At 39.4% G+C, this 20,353-nt stretch overlaps 1 long non-coding RNA gene across 1 annotated transcript; it reads right to left on the bottom strand.

The window, feature by feature from the left end:
* Positions 1-3,003: 3,003 nt before the first annotated feature.
* Positions 3,004-19,079, bottom strand: LOC144644687 (uncharacterized). Its single transcript, XR_013569163.1, has 3 exons — positions 18,636-19,079; positions 17,746-17,808; positions 3,004-3,226 (listed from the first exon to the last, which is right to left on the bottom strand). It is a non-coding gene; the product is annotated as an uncharacterized LOC144644687 (long non-coding RNA).
* Positions 19,080-20,353: the final 1,274 nt, after the last annotated feature.

The raw sequence follows: 20,353 nt of genomic DNA, 5'->3' as shown, positions 1-20,353 counted from the left end.
AAGACTTTTTTAAATTGATGAATAATTCAGTATACGGCAAAACCATGGAGAATTTGAGGAAGCGAGTCGACGTTAGGTTAGTGACTAATAAAAATAAATTATTAAAGTTAGCTTCAAAACCAACATATGTCAGTAGCAAAATATTTAATGAAAACTTAGTAGCTGTCCATAAAATCAAAGAAACATTAACCCTCAATCGACCTTCATATGTAGGAATGGCTATATTAGATTTAAGCAAAACACTAATGTATGATTTCCATTATAACTACATAAAAAAGAAGTATGCAAACAAAGCCAAACTGCTATTCACAGATACAGACAGTTTAACTTATGAAATTCAGGCTGAAGATGTATATAAAGACTTTTTTGATGATAAAGAGAAATTCGATAACAGTGACTACCCTGAAAAATCACCATTCTTTGATAAAACAAACAAGAAAGTCATTGGTAAATTCAAAGATGAAGCTTCTTTTATTCCTATTTTAGAATTGATCGGTCTGCGATCAAAAATGTATTCTTATATTAAAGACAATCTACAAGTAGGAAAGACAGCCAAAGGAATCAAGAAATCCGTTATCAAAAAAGATATCACACATGAAAACTACAAAGAGACCTTATTCAATAAAACACAGATGCATCATACTATGAAAACCATCAGAAGTCAAGGCCATCAACTTGGAAGCTATGAGATTAATAAAATATCACTGAGCTGTTTTGATGATAAACGGTATATACTTGATGATGGCTTAACAAGTTATGCTTACGGGCATTATAATATAAAGCAATAATTTTCATTATGATTTCTAGTGTAAGAGATTTTTAAACGCACCTTGATTTCAAAATTTTAAAAAGAGTATAAGAGATTTTTTTATTTTGATTAAAGGGTTTAGCAAGGGTTGGTTTTTAAGGCTTGGTTTTTTCATTTTGGTTTTCAAACTTGATTCCATTTTGGTTTTCAGTTTGGCTTCGAGGTTTGGTTTCATTTTTTATTCTATTTTTGATTTCATTTTTGATTCCAGTGCTGTGCAGTAGTATAGGAGTTGGGGATGTAAGAGATTATAAAAATTTTTATGATCTCGTACCCCCAACTCCTATACTACTCTCCTTAAGGCTGGTTCTCATATGATCGCCCCGATCGTCTCTGTCGCTTCTGTCGTTTGCAAAGTCTGAGGTGATTGGAGCAAGCAAACTTTTTGAAGCGACAGAAGCGACAGAGACGATCGGGACGATCATATGAGAACCAGGCTTTAACGTAGCTCCTTTAATGTAAATGAAAGCATGAAAACGCAAGTTTTCATTTTAACAAAAAGTTTCACGTGAACAGAGCCCGTTTGAGTCGTTAGTTTTGGTCGTTGCTTTCTAATCATTAAAATTTCAATAATTAAACGTTCAAACTTCCCTCACCTCGGCATTTCCTAAGGATTTTAAAATTCTCACAAAGGTTCAGATGTTGTAAATGATGTCAACCCTTGAAATGTTTTCTTGTTTACGGAACGTTTACTGCTACTTTTCAGTCGCCTTAGCATTTACTACGCTAAGCAAATTGTTTGAAAATCTCATGCCACCTACTCAACCAATCAGATTTAGAACCCAAACTAACTGTGACTCGCTTGCAGAAGTTTCTCGCGCCTCGCGGTGGTAGAATCGCCCTGTTTGGGTCGATTTACAGAAATTTTACTGACAATACACTGTTTGGGTCGATTACCCAGATCCCTTTACAGAGATTTTATGATGCCCCGCTTGGTTCAGTTAACAGAAATCTTTTGATGCTCCGCTTGGGTCAGGGGGGAGGGGGATGCCTATTTGAAAGGACTTGGAAGTGCGACATAGCGGTGGAGGCAACCGAGTTTGCGCATAGCAATCGAATGGTTGCTAAGGGCATATTGAATAGAATAGAATAGAATGGTCATGAAGCTAGACAAATGTCTTTGTTTAGTTCGTATTTTTTGGCCCTGGCCGTGCACAAAACACAATGGTTGTTTACTTCTGTCTGAGCAGCTAACGGATGGCTCAGATGGAAATGGATTGCAATTTGAAAACGTTAACGAACGTTTTCAAGTTGTTTTCGCGCGCCTTCAAAAAATCGATATTTATAGCCGAAGTTTGATTTCTATCCCCACTTTTTTACTTGACAAGCAGTAGGTAAAAAAGTTTATAAAACTCGCTACAATTATATAAAAGGAGCATGGGTTGGTGTCACAAAAAATCTAAACAACTTTTCATAACTGAATCAGCTAATGAATAAGCTAATGATCATGTACGGAAATGGGTCGATAAAATGTTTAAATGCAATGAAAGCCGAATTCGGAAAGAGAGTTAAAAGCTAGGTGTATCACGAGTCGAAAAACCTGAACTCAATTTCATAGATTAATTTTCTTTAAAAGAAATGCCGTTTTATTGAGGATGATTAATACTTTTCACTCAACTACATAGTTTCCTTGCGTGTATGCTCACCGCCTGATAGCTATAAGGTTACACGGAAAAACATCCTACCTGCTCTCCACCTGCTAATTCGCTTTATTATAAATCATTTTGTCGCTACCATTCACAACTAAATCTCGTATAACTTTAGCTGCATCTTTGTTATTAAAATGTATTGTCTTTTCCCAGCAAAGCCAAACTTGAAAAAAAAGAAAAATTTCGTCGTCATAAACCAGTAAGAGTTTCAATACTTCTTTCTGGTCTGGAGTTTGACAAGAACTCTTCCTCTGATTTAACGGACGCGTTGTAAAACGGGGTTCTCAGATCAGTTTGAGAAATGGCAAAATCACGGAATTAAATACACTTCTCTTCATGATTTCTTTCTTTTCCGGGAATCGCGAAGAGTAGTACTTACGATGTGCAGAGCTCACGGAGAGTTTCACGAAATTTATTGCGCGCAAAAATGAGCGAGAATAAGGTCGCAATTTAAACATAAATGTCTTTTCTTCTCATGTGTTGGTCAAGTCCTACTCTCTTTTGACCGTAAGGAAAAAACCAGTGAACAAAACAGGAAATATCAGTACACCTTTATTGAACGATATTCTTCTATTGCAACTTGTTTTATAGTTACGTAACATGGTTTAAATTATGATTTCCGTCTTGTCGCATCGTTCCGAAGTGAAACCTTTAGTGCATATGCAGTGAGGATCTCTTTCGCCAGCCTCCTCGTTGTTGGAATTCGTAATAACAAAGCAAGTGCCACCATTAAAACAATAACTGGTTCTGTCTTCTTTGTTGTCACATTCTAAAAGGGTAAAGTGCAACAAAGAAATAGATAATAGGTTAGTCGAATGAAAAATTAAAGGCAAAAATGGGAAAGGATAACATTGATCTTAATTGTGACGCAATATAACGTTATATATCTCGTTTACGTATCTTACATTTAGCAATTTTGGACGAGGCTAAGTATGATATGAAGAATTATGCAGATAGAGGAGGATGTTATCCGCCGAAGCCGAAGGCTTGTGGTGGATAACACCCTCAGAGAAAGCCGAGTTCAATAATTGTTTTAGTATTCATTCAAAATATTTCCACAGCTCTGAAAACACAAAATCATTGAAATGGGTTCTCGCTTCGGCATAAAATGTTTTGCAAAAAATGGCAAATTCATCCGCTGTTGCTGGATTTTGGATGTTTCTGACTGGAGGATAAGATCTAAATAACAAGTCTTACCTTTGACGGAAGCTTTTTCTTTTTTTGTCTTTATCATCTCATAAATTGAAAAGTTTTTCGTCGCGTAATGTTCAATTCTAGCGACCAGTTTGAGCTGTTGCTGGATTAATTTTTCGATGTTTCTGTCATGAAGATAGACTCTAATTCACAAATGCCTACCCTCCGAAGTTTTTGTGTTTTTGCCGTCTTTATCATTTTGGAATTTGTTAAGCTTTTCGTTGTATTGTTGAATTCTAGCCGCCATTTTGGCGCCAGTAAAATCGATTCAATGTCGATTTTGAGGCGGCTTTGATTCATGGATTTAAATTATTTAAAATATCGTTTCACCTATTAATTTTTGGACATTTTGCGAAGTGCAGAGCTGTTATGAAAACTCTGACTTGGGTTAAAAACAGAGAAACGTCCGAAAACAGTAGTGATTAAAATTGGGTTTATCTCTATATAGGTTGCGCTTGACTGATATCCATTGTTCAGTTAAATATTCGAAATTCAAGTCAAATAATCATTTTATGAGGAACGCTTTAACCGTTTTCCGTGATTGTAAGGAACTACTAAATATTGGCCGTTCCGAGGTTGCGCAGGGAACTGGGGCGAGTTTTTAATTTTAAGCAATCGATAATCTGAACAGAGACGAAGTTATGGGCCTTGAAACATGGTTAAAAATCCATACAAACTTCTCTTATTTTTGTATGGATTTTGAACCATGTTTCAAGGTCCATAACTTCGTTTCTGTTCATCCTAAAAGCATCAAACTTGGTCAAATGACCAATCTTACCGTGATCTTTCATGTGGTGGTGTCAGATTATCGATTACTTAAAATTTGAAACTCGCCCCAGTTCCCTGCGCAACCTCGGAACGGCCAATATATATATGTTATTTGCCGGTCGGGAAGTCCGTATTGGGAAAAACTGTACCCGAGGTCTTGAGTACGGCCCGAGGCCGCGGCCTCGGGCCGTACTCAAGACCTCGGGTACAGTTTTTCCCAATACGGACCGACCTAGGCCGGCAAATAACGTTTTTATTTTTTTCCTGCTTAAGTTTGTTTGGATTTAAGAAACCGTGAAAAAATCTGTCGCAAAATCTTTGTTTGTATACGTGCGGATTTGATTTCAATGTTTACGTTGAGTCCGACTCGATCGACAAGCAAGAGTGAAGAATGCTGTTTTCTATTTAATTCCGAATAAAACAGCTTCGCTTAAAATGAACTGTACTCAAGAAATGTTCAGCTTTATTTACACTGCAGAAAATCAAGAAGAGCAAATGAAGTCATACTAAAATATAGCACAAATATGCCACAAAACCTAACGCCCCTGCCTAACACATTTAAATCGATTTCGGCTTCCCGAACAATTCCCGATAAAAGTTTTGAAAAGTCTTGAAAGAAACTTTGCAACTTTGCTTAGCCTATTTCTCTGACTCAAAAATACTCTTTGACCGAAAAGCAGTTTTACAAGCTATTCACACTTGTATTTAACACATTAATAATCTCTGCGTTGATTCCCAGGAGAATTTTATTCTGATAAACAGTTCCAAACTGAATGAAATGCGCAGTGTCTACTACGTACGGCACAATACTGTGATAATTCATTTGTCCGTTTTTAATCAAAGTGTGGCTGCTTCTAAGTCACTCGACCAGAAGAGTTTCAAAAAACCCAAAACGACGTTTATTCACAGGTAAGATAGGTTGTACTACACATGTAGATTCTTGAACATTAACTGGATTACACGAGCTGGATTACCCGAGCTGGATTACCCGAGGTGGATTACCCGAGATAACAATCTGTGGGAAGAACCGAACTGAAATAAGCTAAAGTTCTAAGCACATCACTAAAATGATTTACAACATTGAGCGGAAAGTTCAACGAACAGTTTCTTACCGTTTAGGCCTTTAACAACACATGACACGGTCCGATGGAAAACGATTTGCTTTCACCAATACATATTTATAAGAGCACCACACGATGCGAAAACAAAATGGCGGTAAGTAAACGAGCGAGCGGTCGCTAAGCTGCGTAGATAACCGCTGATCATAATCTGGCTGAACTGCAGCCACATGGCTCCCCTAATTGTTTTCTAACAATTAAACCTTAACAAACTTAATCAACAGTCACTTGAAAATAAAAACGAATGTTCATGTCTATAGTTCACTTGTACTTAGTCTCTCTCACTGAACATCTGGCTCCTCGATGGGGAATTCCCCGGTCTTTGTATTACTCTCATGGGAAAGCAGCTAAGACTCATCACACGGTAACAGCAGGACCAATTTATGGATTGGTCTGTCCAAGAGTGAAGGAGGCTTCTGTCGTCTCCCTTTGTTGTCAAGCTCTCCGTCAGCCTTTAGAATTTTGACTTTCCTGACATAACCATCTTCACTGGGGTAGACTTCAACGACCTTGGCGAGTGGCCACTGGTTACGTGGCCCTTCATCTTCCTTGGATATTACTATGTCCCCTACCATCAGGTTTCGTGTTGGGCGCATCCACTTACTACGGGACTGCAGGTTCTGGAGAAACTCATGACGCCACCTAACCCAGAATTGATTGGCAAGATACTGCACTCTACGCCACCATTTGCGACAATAAAGATCTGCTCGCTGGAATTTGCCAGGGGGCGGAAGCACTACTTTCTGCTTTAGGGTGAGCAGATGATTTGGCGTTAGAGGTTCTGGTGCATCTGGATCATTCAGGTTGCTGACTGTTAGTGGCCTGGAATTCACTATACACTCTACCTCTGTCATAAGGGTTCTGAACGCTTCGTCGTCCAGCTGGGTGCCAGCACTGACAATTAGAGTTTCCAATGCACTACGAACTGTCCGTATGAGGCGCTCCCATACACCACCCATATGACTTGAATGTGGTACATTCATCTGAAATGGTATCCATTTGCAGCCATTTTCCACCAGGTACTCCTGCAAATGCTCTTGGTTTAACTCTTCTAAAGCCGCTTTCAACTCATTTTGTGCCCCCACAAAGTTTGTTCCTTGGTCACAACGTAGTTGTCTCACTGGACCACGTCGATGGAGAAAACGACTCAGAGCACTGATGAACGACGAGGTGTTCAAGGAGTTAGCCGTCTCCAAATGTATACTTCTGCTTGCCATGCAGGTGAATATGACACCATAACGCTTTACTTCACTTCTTCTCTCTTTGATAAGAAAGGGCCCGAAGAAATCGACACCACAGTACGAGAATGGCGGGGAAGGCTCAACGCGGTCAATAGGCAAGTCTGCCATCTTCTGAGATTCCAGGGGACGACGCAACTTTCTGCAGGTCACACACTTTGATATACAGTTTGACACGGCTGAAGAGCCACCAACTACCCAATAACCTCTCTGGCGTAATTCATTTTGGGTGATTCCTCGTCCCATGTGGTTCACCTTGGCGTGGTAGAACTTGATTAACAAATCAGTAATTGGACTCTTCCGTGGAAGTATTACTGGATGCTTTGTTGCAACTGGAAGGTCGGCTCGTTTGATTCGACCACCTACTCTGATAAGACCATCGTCATCTAGGAATGGATCTAGACGGTACAAACAACTGGACATCTTGATAGTTTGATTTCTCTGTCTTGCTGACTCTCTAGTTGATACTTCTCCAACCACTTGAAGTTTCACTAGTACTTGAATTTCTTCATAGAAATGTTCACGCTGAACAATCTTCAGGACTTCCTTTTCAGCAAACTGGAATTCTGTAAGCGAAACAGCTGCTCTTGGCAAGGGTCTAGCGCACTTCACATTTGCTTGATTGTTCAACTTAACCTTTCTGTTTGTTAACTTTGACTTGAGTTGCAGGCATAAAGCAACAACCTTCAGAAGACGCCACCAGCTTGATACATGGGCTAAGCGGTCTGACTTGAACGAATCAGGGCAGTAAGTAGCTGTACTTTCTACATGAGACATGAAGACATTTCCTTTCTTGACTTCCGGATCATCCTTTTCAACTTGAATGTCTTTCTTCTTCGGGTGGTACACACCGGTGTGCGGCACATAGTTAACCCTTCCATCCTGAACATTCAGACGGTCTGTTGGTACCCTCTCTGCACACAGGTCAATCATATCCTTCATGAACACTTGGTAATCTTCAAGGAACTTGGGGTTCTTCTTAAACCTTGCTAACAACTGGTGCCATCTCTTGACAGCAAGCTGACGGTTGTATGGTAAAGACACTTTATCCATCTTCAAGGGTAAAGGCATCTCATAGTGACCATCTGATCTCTTTACAATACCATTCTCCAGAACTGAGAGAAACCTTTGGTCTTCCACTGAATAGGATTTGCTCCTCGTAGAACTTTCTACAAAGTCCGACTCAAGAACTTGGATAATCCTTTGCGGATTGATAACTTCCTTTACCTTGGTCGAAAAGGTAAAGTGTTCATGTGTCTCGCTGGCAACTATCTTGTTACACACTGCTTCACTCTCGCCACTTTCACTTGTAGATTTGCAAACTCTGCCAACTATTCCCCATCCCATTAGGGACTTCTGACCATAGGGATCATCATCTTTTCCCACGACAACTTCTCTGGGCCTGACGATACTTGGGCAATTATTTCCAATAAGCAGGGAGATCTCAACATTAGGATCATACGGCATTAGCTTTTCAGCAATGGGGCGTAGATGTTCCCACTCTTGGGCAACACTGGCCTTTGGAATCTGTGACCTACTAGCTGGGATGGCATCCCGCGTGAACAACATAGGCAACTTCACACTGTGCTCCCGTTTTAAGTCCAACACTTCAAGTCCACAAATTCGGCTACTCGGTGTATGTACATTTCGCTCTTGCACTGTGGTCAGCAGCAAATCCGTTGGTGAGCCTTGCAAATTCAGTTTCTCACATAGACTCTGCGACACGAAACTAACATTAGACTGGTCATCTAACACTGCATAATGCAAAACTTCTTGACTGGGTTTACTTATGTGACGAACCCACACTGGCACAATCATGGCATGATCAGAACCTTTGCCTTGCTCTGGAATTGTACAAACATTTGTACAGTTAGAGGTAGCCTCAACAGTGTCCTTCTGCAGGTGGAGACACGTTGGATGGGTTTTAGAACAAACACGACATACAAGTTTGTTCTTACAGGATGCTGCTTGGTGCTGTCTACTGGAAGCACAACCAAAACACAGAAATTTCTCAAAGAAAAAGTCCTTCCGATCCCTGTGGGACATCTCTGCAAACTTCTTACAGTTGTCTAGGTGATGATGTTCCTTGCAAAACAAACAGGTTTGAGAATTTTCTTTCTTGCCTTGACTCTGGTTGTTTGAGTTCCTGTTTTGTTCAGATCCTTGAGTGGCAAAGGAATGTACTTCCTTGTCCTTGAATGACTTTCTGGTATGGTCATTGGGTTTAACAGTCTCCATTGTTCTTGTTAGGTCTTCAAGCTCAGGGATGTTTGCCCTTTCAGCGCATTCTTTCACAAATGCAGCAAATTCGGTGAAAGGTGGATAGGCCCCATCTCCATTTAGCGCTCTACACTTCTTTACATTTCCTCTCCATTTACTTTGGAGCTGGACAGGCAGCTTTGACAGAATCTTAACATTTTCTCTGGCAAAGTCCAACACTTCGAGACTTGGAGTAGTTTCTCTGGCAGCCTTTATCTTTTCAAGGAAGTCGGAAAGATCCCTTAGAGCCTCTGCATCCTTGATACCAACTTTTGGCCAATTTTCTAACTTGTTTAGGAATGCCGAGCCAACACCACTGCAATTACCATATCTTTCTTTTAGCAATTTTCTGGCAGACTGATAAGCATCTTCAGTTCCAATCAATAGGTACTGATCAACAACTTGTTTAGGTTTCCCTGTGAGGTATTGATTTAGGAAGTTCAATTTGGTTTGAGCATCCATCGGCTTAGAATCAATAAGGGTACCAAAGGAACTGTTCCAGGAAGGATACTGAAGGGGGTCTCCACTGAAGACTGGAATTGAAATCTTTGGCAGCTGACCAGTGATAGCTAATTGCCTGTTTACTTGGTTCTGTTCTACAGTTGCGGCCACTAACTTACTACTTGTTTCCACTAACTTATCCATACATTTCTCTAAGATGATAGAGACTGGTGTAAAGGGTGTGGCATTAGGGTTCGGTGTACTGTACTGTTGGGGACTAGGTGTAAGTTGAACCCCATTAACTTGAGATGATGAATAGATTGGATTCTGATGAACAGGAGTCTGTTCAATGTCACTTGTAACTGGAATGGATTTGAGGAAATTGTCCATATCCTTAGCTTTATCAACTGGAGGAACAGAGCCCAGGTCCTGTTCACGGTCAACAATTTCTTCCTTTTCTTCTGCTAAGCAGACATTAAGCTTGGCTTGATTTTGTGCTAGCTTACTTTTCAATCTTAGCTCCTCTAACCTTTGCTCTTGTTCTAGCTTCATTAACTCAACCTTTTTTTGTTCCATTTTCAATTTTCGTTCTTCATCTGCAAAAGCCATCTTGACCTTTAAAGCAGCTTCTTTCTTTCGTAACTGAAACTTATCAGACTTGACACTGCTGGTGGAACTGCGTTTTGATTTGAGACTGTCTCTGTCCTTAAAGGAAACACGACTAGAACCTTTGGAGCTGGCTGCATCGAAGGCAGATTCAAGTTTTTGATACTCAATAGCTTCTAGATGTTTTATTTCTGCTCTAATATCAGCTTCAAATTTCGACCACTCTTGCTCAGTTTCTACACAGATTCTTTCAACCTCTTCAATGCTTTCACCAGGAATGACAACCTCCTTAATTCCACCAACAATATCTCTAAATTCGCCATAGATGACTTGAGCTTCACTTAGCTCTCTCTTAAATTTAGAAAGATCTACTGACTGACCTCTTTCCAGCAGAGTATTTCTCATTCGTTGGACTAGCTCACGCTTCTTAGACTTTAAGTTGTTTGTCTTCACGTCCATTACATAATGGTAACCTTTCTCCGTCATTGGGTGCCTCCTTGCGTCCTCTACGTGTGCATCATCGAGAACTTTCTCGTCGCTACTTGCTTGTGCCACGGACGAAGCTTCATCGGGAGTCGCATCTTTCTTGCCGGACATTTCGGCTGTTGAAAACGATTGTTATTGTGGCTGCTTCTAAGTCACTCGACCAGAAGAGTTTCAAAAACCCAAAACGACGTTTATTCACAGGTAAGATAGGTTGTACTACACATGTAGATTCTTGAACATTAACTGGATTACACGAGCTGGATTACGACCCGAGCTGGATTACCCGAGGTGGATTACCCGAGATAACAATCTGTGGGAAGAACCGAACTGAAATAAGCTAAAGTTCTAAGCACATCACTAAAATGATTTACAACATTGAGCGGAAAGTTCAACGAACAGTTTCTTACCGTTTAGGCCTTTAACAACACATGACACGGTCCGATGGAAAACGATTTGCTTTCACCAATACATATTTATAAGAGCACCACACGATGCGAAAACAAAATGGCGGTAAGTAAACGAGCGAGCGGTCGCTAAGCTGCGTAGATAACCGCTGATCATAATCTGGCTGAACTGCAGCCACACAAAGAATCTCATTTCCATGAATGATGGTAAATAGTGTTCTGTTTTAGCAAAAAGTGACAGATAAACAAGGCAGTTTAGTAATAATAATAATAATAATAATAATTTAAGAGAGGGTCCATATGAAATCCATGCAATATTAAAATTTGAGTCTACATCGACCCTCTCAGATTTCCTTTATATTTTGCATGGGGCTACATATTGAGATGATAATGCTGTAGGTAGAATATTATCGCAAAATTCTTTAACGTGTGGAAGATATCGTGGTCAACGTGCCCATGGTCGGTTTTGAGCCAAAAAATACCTAAATTTTGACCCATCTTTCGACCAAAATATCTCTGCAAGAATTGAAGCTTTCCATATAAAAATACCACTGTAATTAGTGTCACCTAGTACAATTTAAAAGATATCATCAAGATTTTTCATCGCTCTCACGTTTAGTAGTAAACCTATTTTAAAAATAAGGTATTTCGGGCAATGCGTGACACTAGAGATTTTAGGTTAAAATTACGTTTGAATATCGCCGATGCGGCGTTATTCTGATGGTTCCATTAGCCATTATTTTGTAAAACATTTACTAAATAATAAATTAAAGTCAAAAAAAGTATGTTAAGTTTAATCGGCACGTATGATTTTAGCGTACAAAAATGTGGTACATGTGAGCAAAATAAAAACAAAGTTCTGAAAGTTTTAGAACGAGTTTCATAACATGATGGATAGGTCGGCTGAGGACGTGTGAAATACCGCTTACATAAATCCAATAAACCTTTTAGCATCTAAAGTGGTTCGTGATGTTAATTATCCGGCTATTTAGTGCCCATAAATACAGACTTACAGCGTGAGAAAAGGTAAACAAGCCACTTGACATGTTCATCATCGATCGAATTCAAGCGTATCTTCACGTGCAGATTGGAAAGAGAAAACGTCGCTCACTCCTGTCTACCTGGTAGTTATAATGTTCACAAACAATTCTGCAAGGATTTAGTCTCCACCTTTCTCGTAAGCGATGGCCTCAGTGCTTCACATTTTCATAAGCCTGGTAAGTTACTTTTCACCCGGGCGCCATGTTGTTTTGGACTAGTACCCAGTCTCTCAAGACTTGCCTCAGTGCTCGATCGAAACGCTGGAATGGACCATTGTTTTACTCGAAGCGTAGTATAGTACAGTACAGACGATTTCTTTCCGTGGCGCTCTCTGTCCAAACAATTTTTCCAGCTGCATCTTTCTGCAGACAATGTTTTTTGATGTCTTCAAACAATTTATGTGGGCATTTTGCTATTGCAAACAATTTTTTTTCAGGATTTTTGATCCCACTTGGCCACTCCTCCAAAAAAATAATGTTGCTTCCCTAACTGAATGTTTGATTTATAGTGTGGATGTCAAAACCATTAATGCCAATTGAAAGGTCTTTCAAAGGCCTTGTTAACAAAATCGAACGACCGCGCAGTTCGATTTTGTTAATAACGCGTATAATTACATACCCAATTGGACTTCACTCAATCTTTATACACTGGGGTTAATCCACCATCTCTCTAGCTCCTGTTCGTACCATATTGCAGATCAATGTGATATATGAAAAAGTTAAAGTAGCTTATATTAATTATACACAATATTACTTTCAAATTAATGAAAACACTAATGAAGTACTAATAAACCTTAAGTGAGGTTCTCTGCGACAAATCGCTTCGTGTGTACTACTTCAAAAAGTCCCTGCAACAAGGCGTTTGTTCGGTGCACCTGCAGCGAATTTGGAAGAGGGAGAATGTAAACTAGTTTTTGAATTCAATAGATGAAGCTCTCTCATTGGTTAGTTTATATTTTGTCGCAGAAGTGCACACACGCTGCGACAAGGCTGCTTTCACTCATTTTGTCACTGCGATCAGTCGCACGAATTTAAACTGGTTTGAGTTCGTGCCTGGTGCAGCCTCGCCCTCGTGGATCATGCCTTTCGTGCGCTGTCGACATGTCGTCATGCTGACGCGTATATTTGCATTCTGCTCGCTTGCTGCAAGTAGTTTCTTTTTCGTTGCTCTAGCCTTCACTATATCCTTCTTTCTTTCATCCGTGCTCTCCACTGGCTTCGGGCAGTGTGACTTAGGGCTTTCCACAAGTTGCTCGAGATTTCCCAAAAAGTTGCCCGTAATATCTCAAAAAGTTGCTCCAAAAATCCAAAAACGTTGCTTCATATAATAAAGGTTGATCGAAAGTTGCTCCAAAAAATCCAAAACGCTACTTCTAACCAAAAGAATTTTTTCTAAATATATGCTAATTTCCCTTTGAGAGTAAGATCTTCAAAGCAGTTTTAAGCAATTTTACAGCAAAAGTATCTAAATAACATATTATAGGGAATATTATTTTGTTAAGTGACAAGGATTCCTTTAACTGGGAAAAATCGTGAAGATATTGATGACGTCATGTTTGCTGACGAGTTTTGTAATGTTTTATACAGAATGAGCCGAATGTTGAAACGTCTTCAAATGTCCCTCGAAAATCTTCGGCAAACGTCGTAAGTCTTCGGAAAAGTTCGTTTTGCCTTAGAACAGCACTCGTATAATCTTCGGAAATCTTCGGTCTGGAAATTGCTCAAAATGCAACAAGTTGCTCGAGAGGAAAAAAGTTGCTCCAAGGGGGAAAAAGTTGCTCGAAACATGAAAAAATGCCAAAAAGTTGCCGAGCAACTTGTGGAAAGCCCTAGTGTGACTCAAAGGGCCTCGATGTGGAGCCGTTTTCTATAGCAACCGTCCAAGCACTTACCTCTCAGTCGGGTTTCCGCTTTCGCCTCGGGGCCACTCCGCTGGTGCCTCATTCCTTTTCATTCCCAGCCAAACCCCGCCTTCAATTCGTTGCGTAGCTTAACAGACATTAACGGCAGAGGTCTCGATCCCTGGCGCAGAACAGAAGGACCGTAGACTCTGGGGCAGAGGACGGCCCAGTTCGGTCAAGGCTGACGGAAAATGCGCAAGTTCTTGGAACGAAATTTAATGTCCAAACTCGTTTATCAACCGCTGGTTTAGGGGAACGAAGACCCTGGGAACAAGGATCCAGAACAGTTTCAACAAATTTGGAATCACCTGTATCTCTGATAGTGCTCCTACTGATTTCCTAATTTAAAGCTAGAATGACGGACCGACGTATCGACGGAATTAAATATTTGTATAAGTGTAGATCAGCGTGCCTTTTTACAACTCATGATTCGTCTTTGCCTTGACCAGGTTGTTGAAAGTTCGTTTTCAATGATACTTATAATCATACTCTTTTGTTCTATTTTATTTTTCCCGTAGGCAATCATTAGAATAAATGTAAATGAGTGAAATACTGTAAATGATTTAATAAACGCCCCACTCTTAAATAAACGCCTCCCCCTGAGGTGTAAAATTTGTATTAGAGGCCTCTACTAATAAACGTCCCGTGTCTAATAGACACCCCCTGCCCCCATCACCCCCCCCCCCACCCCCTCAATAAAAAAAGAAAAAATATATTCGCCTCAAAATTCAAGTAAACGTTTCATGGAGTAAAAAACACGCAATTTTCTTTAGTTAGTTAATTGATTCACTCGGACATCGAAGGGACCAAAGGAGCTAGCTAGCCAACATGGTTAACCCCGATGCGATGACGATGAAGACATCGATATCGAACAATCTGTGAACGACATCTTTAGGCTTTGCATTAGAAAAGATTAGAGTAGTCTCCTACCTCACAAAATCTGTTTCCTATCTTTATCCGGGAGCAAACTACGCGTCATATTTACATACTTGTTTGTCTATTTGTTTCGTTACAGTTAGAGTGAAATCATGGGCTCCTGGTGAAATGAATGCCCCTTTTCTACTAAACGCCTCATATTTATTTAAAACTATCGCATGTACCCCTTAAATTAAAAAGCCCTGGCGTTTATAAGATTATTTACGGTAAGTCGGTATTAAAGGCTAATTTTTCGATTTCAGATTTTCAAAATTAAAAAAGGTGGAAAATTAAAACCATGGCAATTTGTGGCGTATTGGATCATTTATAAATGAGTCAATACATATCCCATGCATGGCCCCTGAATGTCAGGTCCTTCTTGAAAGCACATAAACGAAGCCATGACGATCGCAATATGATCTGAGTCAGAGTGAAATTTGAGACATGAAATTTGGGATAAAATTCACAAGTCGGTCTGTCACGCAATCAACTATTGTCGGTGTTCTTCTAAGAACGACAGCACCAAAAACCACTTGTGCCACAGATTCTTACTGGATGAAAACGATGACTACATAATTTCTTTGCAGTGGAAACATGTTTTTTTTATATGTGAACAAAACACGCGACCGAATTCTAAAACAAGTCGGTTTTCATGATCGGTGGATATTATATTCGATGTCTCGCCGCCAACTTGTTTTGATAACATCTGTTCTTAAATTACTATGGTGCTGGCAAATACGGCAAAACGCAGCTTACACACCAAGAGGGCGATGCCAAAAACCCTTGAAGGAAATGACTTTTATGCAATGATGCTTGCTTGTGGGGATATCTTTCAAATTGGTGCAGTACGACCAGCAGGTCGGTATGACCTTTGTGTTCGTTTGAATTTGTTTAATTTGCTTATTACCAGCCAACGACTTCCAGTAGTTAAAACTACTAACGATTTAAAAGTATTTTTATGCAAAAAGCTTCATAACGATGTTTTACTTCTTATAGCAATATTTTATTTAGTTTATATTTTACAAACTCTGAACTTATCACGATTTCCGTGTTGAGCTCATTTGCATATTGTCACGAAGTTAACACCATTTATTGATGCGAACCTGTAATTCCTCTTAAACTTAACAGAGATTTTATTTGATAAATAGGGACACCATTTCCTTGGCAATCTATTGATACTTTCAAATTCGATTGAAGAAACGCCGCATGTCTACAAACAACGACTTTTGAAACCCCACTTTTTTGATACGAATTGAATAAGGAGATTTGGAATTTTGCTTTCAGCCAAACGCAGCAAATGACACAAGTTTACTGAACGTTTTTCTATTGTTCGGGACTTGATTTGTCTTATGTAAAAGTTTCGTATCATTTCTTTTTATATTTAGCATGTAGCAGGGGATCAAACATGGTGAATATTTTTAGGTCAAATTTAAGTACTTTCCACTGTCTGACAGTTTGATTGACATTTCTCCAAAACAATAAACAATTGAACCAAAATATTGCACATGGTTAATGTACTAGTGAAGTTACACAAGTGTGCCAAATTTGAGGGAAATCGGTGAGATGCGCTGTAGACTCGCCTGCATGGTTCTCGTGCGGACTCACTCTTAATAATTTATATAGCGCTTTTTACATGTGCTGATCAAAAGCGCTTTACAGTAATTTCATTAAAAACAATAAAAAGTATACATATACATAAAACAACTAAAACCTAAAGGTAAAATACAGTAAAAATTTAAAAAGATACATTAAAATGCTGATCTAAATAAAAATGTCTTAAGTTTACTTCTAAAAACACCAAGTGTCGTAATAATACGCAGGTCGGCCGGCAAACTGTTCCATAAAGCCGGTGCAGATGAAGTGAAGGACCTGCCGCCAAGTGTAGGGCGCATTGTCTCCCGTGGAACGTCTAATAATAGGCTACTATTTGAGCGTAACGAGTATGAGCTCGTTTGCTTAACTTTCACCAAATCACTAAGATAAGATGGCGCAAGACCATAAATTGATTTAAAGGTAAGAATTAAAATCTTAAACTTAATTCGATGAGCAATGGGAAGCCAATGAAGCTCGTAGAGGGCTGGAGTTATATGTGAGTACTTTGGTATGTCCATAATTAGTCTTGCAGCGGCATTTTGAACAGGCTGCAGTTTGGAAATTTGAAGATTTGACAGTCCATACATTAAGCTATTACAATAATCCAGTCGAGAGGTAATAAAAGCATGAACAATTGTACGTAGACTGTCAACAGATAGATATTTCTTAATTCTCCTTATATTATGTAAATGAAAGAACGCACTACTGCATGCCTTGCTGATATGTGTAGACATGGACATTTCTTCATCAAACCAGACTCCCAAATTTCTAGCACAGGCGACAGACCTTATGTCATTATCACCTACGTGTAAACAGCCGTCGCAAGCTAACTTATTTAGCTGATACTGAGTTCCAATTAATAACATCTCGGTTTTGTCATCACACATAGATGGAGTCTAAAACACCGAATGAATTTTACCGCAATGGCGTGAAAATCATTGCGAAATGCACAAACAACGGAAAACTGCGAACGCTAAACTACAACTCGATTTTGTTGAGAAAGAAATTAATACTCGCCTTTTGAAGAACTTTCAGGCCTTTAATTCCATTGCTTCTTTGTCCTTTTGCATTAACAATGGATGGTGAGCAGCTATTTCGAGTTTGGAGAGCAAAACTTTCATGTGTTCGTTAGACTGAAGGTGCAATATGATTTCGCGCCGTGAGCGGTCCGTACGCGGGGTCCGGATAGGAAAATCCGGACCGCTGGAGCGCGCGCAATTAGCCAATCAGATTCAAGGATTGAGGATTCCGGACCGCTGAGATGCTTGAGAGAAAAAAAAAAGCCTTATCTTTCCCTTTTTTCCTTTCCCCGTCGGGTAACTTACCAGCAATGGGGTGACCTTGAAATGTCTCAGGCAGATCATTTTTTGGATGGTGTCTATGGTTATCTGAAAAAAAAATTGACAACAGAAGGAAATGTTTTAGTGAAATAATACTTACAATAGATTATAAGCGATAAAGAATATACAGTAAAAACCCGCGAGTAAGAACCTAACATTTAAGAACCTGTTAGGCTAAAATTTGCAAATTAGACACCATTTTTGTATAAACCTATTTAGCCTAAAATTTGGAAACAGGTTCTTAATTTCTAAAATTGATTCTCAAACTCATTAATAATTCATCTAGTTAAAACAAAGGAAATCAGAACCGTGACGGAGTTTGGAAATCTGATCTTAATTAGCATAGATTTTGACGACTTTATTTTTCCGTTTTCGTTGTAGTTTTAGTTTCGATTGAGAAGATATATCAACCACTCGACAGAGTGTTTCATCACATTTCAAAACACCTCGAAGTTCGTCAAAAATACTCCGCTGCGCGTCGTACTTTCAACTCTCTTCTCGGTGTTTGGAAATGTGATGAAAAGCGCTGTCTCGTGTTTGATATATTACTTAAAATGTTTACTTTTGGGAAAATAATGATATGATTATTGCTTCATTTTGACATAAACGCTATGTGGTATGCAAATTTTATACAAGAAAAAGGCCAAATACCACTAAAATCTCTATAACAACATTGAATTTTTTTCTTCAGAAATTAAGAACCTATTAAGAACCTAATTAGCCTAAATTTGTGTTAATAACCCTTTATGTAAGAACCTGTTTAGGCTAACCTGAAAAACAATAGGTTCTTACTCGCGGGTTTTTACTGTATAGCCAATGAGAAAAAAATATTTCATATTGCATATATGCATCTTGGCCGTATATCTTAAACCTACTTTGTTTCTTCTTGGCAGCTGAGTAAGCTATCTGAGTAAGAATAAGGCAGACGATCAAAGCTGTGCTCTTCATCTTGGTGCAGTTCTGAAGTTAACTTATGAACTTGAAATCTGTTAACCGTTTGAATACCTTTGACTCTCCTCAACGTTTAAATTCCTCATTACCTCATGCTCGTGGGATGTTACTTGTTTTTCATTATTCGTTATCCAATAAAGCGTTTGCACTTATGTTGGTGGCTTTGGTGTTCTTGAGGGCCCTTTGTGGTCTTTCCGCCTCCAAAATTTAAATTTTAATAACCAAATGCAATGAGGGCCCTTTGTGCTCTTTCCGCCTCTTCCATTTAAATTTTAATAACTTAATGCCTTGATGATGTGTAAATCCTTAAAGTATTTTCGCACTTAACACTTATTCCACGAGAGTTTGCATTGTTGGGACGCCAAAAAGAGGTAGTTCATTAGTTCACTGAAAAAAAAAAAAGAATGTGCGCCATAAAAGAACAAGTTTAGTAGATAAAGCAATAATATAATCCGGAGGTCTTTGGTTCGTATCCCACCCACGCAGTGAAGACCTTTAAGGTAACTGCCACCAATGAAACAATAATGGTTCTTCATTTAACCTGTGCAAAAAAAATGTGGAAAAGAAATAGGTTATGGCAAATAAAAACTGAAGCAAGAAACGTAAATAAAAAGTGAACTGACGAGGTAAAAATTATGAAGAAAAACACTTTGAAGTTGAGCAGATGAAAAATAAAAGCAAAACCGTGAAAGGATAAAATTCGAAATCAGTGCGATGCATTTTAACTTACGCGTAACTGGTCTGTGAAATGTAGGAGTCTATTCCCATACAGAAAAGGAAAATCCTGCGGAAGCCCGGAGTGGAAAGCCGCTTCTTTCCTCAGATAACGAGTTTTAAAGTATAAAACACGTGCTAATGATTTACGCGGCGCTCACATCTTTAAGAAAACTCCTTTTGCTTTCGAGCAAGTTGGTTTTATTTGTGATAATGCAAAACCGTGTTCACAGAATCGAGCACTCTCTAACTTCTGGCAGTCGAGGGAACATATCGTTATTTCTTTCCCAAAAGAATTTCGTGAAAAAGCTCATTCTGTTTCCGCGTAACAATCACTTTTCTCCAACAACCATCGAATCTCACTCGCCGCCATGTTTTTCACTTTGCTGCCGAAGAGCGCGCTCGACCCATTCCGCCTCCGCATCACACATCACTGAAGAGCTCTGAGCAGGGCGTTAGGAGGGAGGGCGTCGAAACGAGCGGGTTCGAGCGGAAAAGCCTTAATGCAGAAGCCTGGGTACCAGTTATAGATTTTTGAGGGTTTTCCCATTTCCCTTTCCGTGACCAATATGGCGGACGCCGATCTCCATATAAAATTACATGCCCGTAGACGTAACAGATGATTTTCACGATAAATCATTAACAGAAGCATCTGAGGAAAAGGAGGGTGAAGGTGTGTGGTTTGAACATGTGGAGGACAGAGAATATGTCTTCTTAAAACGAGTTGTCGCGAATAGCAGACAGCGACTGTAATATTGACGGTGCAATAATTAATCACTGCGGGAAACATTTTATCCTCTTTGAACGGACAACAAGCAAAAGTAATGCCATTTCTATCTACCTACGAAAAACATGCTTTTCACAGCTTTACACAGGTTGCAAATTTTACAAACCGGTGAGCAGGGCGCTTTCACAAGGTCCTGTGAAA

The sequence above is a fragment of the Oculina patagonica genome, chromosome 2 (genome assembly GCF_052425735.1).
Source record: "Oculina patagonica isolate OP01 chromosome 2, crgOcupat, whole genome shotgun sequence".
NCBI lineage: Eukaryota > Metazoa > Cnidaria > Anthozoa > Scleractinia > Oculinidae > Oculina > Oculina patagonica.
This window is presented reverse-complemented; position numbering and strand designations above follow the sequence as displayed.